Source organism: Nicotiana tabacum, chromosome 8, assembly GCF_000715075.1.
Source record: "Nicotiana tabacum cultivar K326 chromosome 8, ASM71507v2, whole genome shotgun sequence".
Taxonomy (NCBI): Eukaryota; Viridiplantae; Streptophyta; class Magnoliopsida; order Solanales; family Solanaceae; genus Nicotiana; species Nicotiana tabacum.
The window spans coordinates 18,189,635-18,193,790 of NC_134087.1; positions in this window are offsets into that span (position 1 = coordinate 18,189,635).

The following is a 4,156-nucleotide window of genomic DNA, read 5'->3' on the forward strand; positions in this document are numbered from 1 at the left end:
AGTGCGTGATCGTAGAAGCGTTGGGTAAGCCGCAGAAGCGGCCAAGGGATAGAGAACCAGAAGTCACAGCTGCGGAATCTTGAGCGCACCTGCGAGACCGCAAATGTGGAAGATAGGGCGCAAGTGCGGTTCGAGGAGTTTAATTGAAAACCGCAGAAGCGGTAGCGCAGAAGCGGAAAAAGGGACTGCAGGTGCGAAATCCCTGGGTCAGAAAGTATATAAGGTTTCCTTCGCGAATTTTTTCTAAGTTCTCTATTTTTGAAGACGGGAAGTGAGCTAGGGCAGTGATGTTCAAGGGGAAATCGAAGATTATCAGTTGGGTAATCTACCTAAGCTTCATTACTTGTGTTTATGACCATTTTCCCATTGTTTAATTATGGTATTATTGGAAATTAAGGAAGAAAATTGAGGGATTAGGGCTTGATATTGGAGAGTTTTGAGTGGGGATTTTAGGGGCCATTTGAGGTTCAATTTTGATGCTTTTGGTATGAATAGACTCGTGGGAGGATACAGATTCTACTGATGTAAGTTTTTATGGAATTTTGAGATGTGAGCCCGGGGGTCGGGTTGGACCAATTTCGGGATTTTTGGTATAATTTGATTATTTTTGCATGAGCTTCGTGCCCTTAGCATAGTCTAATATTCTGATTCTGATTTTGGGTAGATTCCAAGCGAGTTGAGGCCGAGGCGAGATGCAAAGGCATCGCGGAGTAGTATTTCATCCGATTTGAGGTAAGTAACAATTTTAAATCTGGATTTGAGGGTATGAAACCCCGGTATTTCATATCGTTTTTGAGAAATGAGGTGACACACATGCTAGGTGACGAGCGTGTGGGCATGCACCAGTAGGGACTATGACTTGGTCAATTCCGTGACGGATATTAAGCCGCGTATTTGATTTGAAGTCGTATGATATTCGCTTTTTTAGAGATTGATACTATATTTTGGTTGTATGCCATGTTTGGTGCCTTGTGCTGACCTGCTTAGACCCTTAGGGGTACTTTTACTATTTTCCTCACTCCGTATGATTTGAAAGCGTACCCTCTTCATGTTTTATCTGTTATTTATTTAAAATCGCTTTTATCACTCTATCTCTATATATGAAACTATTTGGGCTGAGTTTCCTGATTTTACTAATACGCCCGAGTGGCCGTGAGGTTAATGACTAAGAGAGGTTTAAGACCTAATGGTGAAGATTATATATATATTATGGATCAGTTATATATATATATATATATATATATATATATATATATATATATATATATATATATATATATATATATATATATATATATATATATATATATATATATATATATATATATATATATATATATATATCAGGCTGCACGCCGCAATGATGTATATATTGGATCGGGCTACGCGCCGCAGCGATATGACGCTTGGGCTGTAGGAGCCCCTCCGGAGTCTGTACACCCCCAGTGAGCGTAGTCGACTATAAACAATAGATCGGGTTGCATGCCGCAGTGGTTATTATGATTTTTACTATTATGAGATATTATTGAGCCAGAGTGCTGAGTGTGAGTACTATTGGCGAGAGCTGAGTCACGAGTGACTGAGAGGCTTGCCCGAAGGACTATATTTATGAGTGATACCTTGCCCGAGGTCCCGTTTATGATATTTTTGTTGCTTTCACTCTTATTTTTATAATTAGCCTTTGTTGAAAGTTGCACAGAAAATGATTCCAAAGTATTTCAATCGAAACTGAAGTTTTACGAAGTAACTAGCTTTTAAACTGTTGGGTTTGACCTGATATTCTGTTGGATACTCTTATATATGATTTTTAACTGCTCGTCACTACACTCAGACCTTATTTACTTTAGTTACTTACTGAGTTAGCGTACTCACATTACTCCCTGCACCTTGTGTGCAGTTCCAAGTGCCCGAGCGACAAAGTGAGGGTCCCTAGTACTATCAGAGCTTACCGGAGACTGCAAGGTAGCTGCATGGCATCCGCAGTCCTGCTTTCCTCCTTCCTATCTTAGTTTTCTACATTTTTAGAATTATTATGTATTAGTCAGTCAGATTGGGTTGTATTTAGAGGCTCTTGACTTGTGACACCGGATTGTTGGGTTGTGTTGATATATTTTTGTACTGTTTTTCCGCACATTTCAGCGAATTATATATTTCTTATGAAAATTCGAGACTTAATCAGTTTAAGAAAATGGTTTTATAAAAAGAACTCAATGTGGTTACTTGTTGGGTTGGCTTGCCTAGTATTGCGATAGGCGCCATCACGACCAAGGTATTTGGAGTCGTGACAGTGCAATTTAAAACTTTTTTAAAAAGTGGGTATAGGTTAAACGAGGGCGACCAAATAGAGCGCCCCGTGCAATTTTTACAAGTTGCATAGGCCCACATTTCTCAAATACTCAGCTCAAGAAGGCCTAGTCCCAATTTCTATTAGGCTTACATTTCTAAGCACGTCGGCCCATGGACCAATATGATAAGAGATTTTTATAGGAATTTTTACACCCTATAGAAAACCTTAGTACCCTATTTATTTTAAATAAATACCATTTTAAAATATTACATCCTATAGATACCTTTTATACTTTATAGCCAAATATCTAATTATAGTTACATCCTACATTTAAGGCACCATATATGCTAAATAATATTTTTCTCTCCTTTTTAGTCTTTTCTCTCACATAATCACAGTAAAATTGACTAACCACGTTCTCTCTCTTTTTGCATACACTTTACTCTTTCTCCCTCAACCCACGATTCATACCTCTCCTCCCACCCAAAATTCTCTAGTTCTCCTCCATTATCACTCCATTACAATCGTCTAGGGTAAGTTTAATTTGTTGATTTTGATAGACGAAGAGCAATTGGTTCAACTGTAGCGGCTCGATTCTGCTTGGCAGTGGTCGTTGAAGTAGGGTTCACAGCTTTTGCGTAATTCATGGCTTCGTTTGTGGGATTTGAGGGCTGGGGATTGTTTGTAGTTGTTGTAGGAGGTTGGGCAGATGTGTTAAGGGGCTGACCAGTCGGAATTAATGGCTGGCCGCCGGCCGGCGAAGCCATCAGGCTGCTTCTCTCTCTAGATCGCCCAAATCGCCTATTTGTATTCAGTTGTATTCGAATGTATTTTTCAGCTGTATTCACATGTATTCAGTAGCATTAATTTATATATTTTAGATGTATTAAAAAGTTATGCGTATTCTCTTGTATTCAGTTTTAATCAGTTGTATTTAACTATTTTATTCAGCAGAAGTTAGTTGTATTTTGTTGCATTCAAGAGTTTTATTCAGCTGTATTCAGTTGTATTTTGTTGTATTCAAGTGTTTTATTCAGATGAATTAAGTTGTATTTTGTTGTATTCAACTGTATACAGTTCTACTCAACTGTATTATTCATATGTATTTCTCTTTATTCAGCTATAATCTTTATTATGTATCTTTCAAATACAGATTAATGAGGGATCGTTTTAGTTCATTGAGTTAAATTAGGAGAATATCATGTGTTTTGATTTCCTTAGTTCGTGGAGTTAAATTAGGAGAATATCATGTGATTTGATTTCCTTAATTCATGGAGTTAAATTAGGAGAATATCATGTGATTTGATTTCCTTCCGTTTTTAACCAGTTTAACCTTCTGTATTTAACGTTAATGCCGCTTGAATACAGCTAAATACATGTCAAACTTAGCTGGAATTCCAGTTTTTACGCCTATTTTTTGGTTGTATTAATGAATACAACAGCTTAAATACATAAAATACATTGTATAAAAACATAAAAGGTATCTATAACGCGTAATATAGCAAAGGGTATCTATAAATGGCTAATTAGACTTAAAAGATGGTGCTTTATGAAAAATTCCCATTTTTATATACCTATACACTATTGGAAACTTTATTACCAAAAATGACCATGTTTAGTTAATTATCCGACCTAAATAAGTTGTCTACAAAATATAGATATTCCACCTTAAAAGGCTCCCAATCCATTATTAGTGCCTTCAATCAAGGGATTTAGTTATACCTCTTTCCTTTTTTCTCTCCTCTTTCCCCTTTTCTATCCAGATCTTCCGTTATTGTCACGACCCTAAACCCGGACCCGGTCGTGATGGCGTCTCTCGTGAAAATAAGGTTAGCCGACACATTCCCACTTTATTTTAAGCAGTTAAAA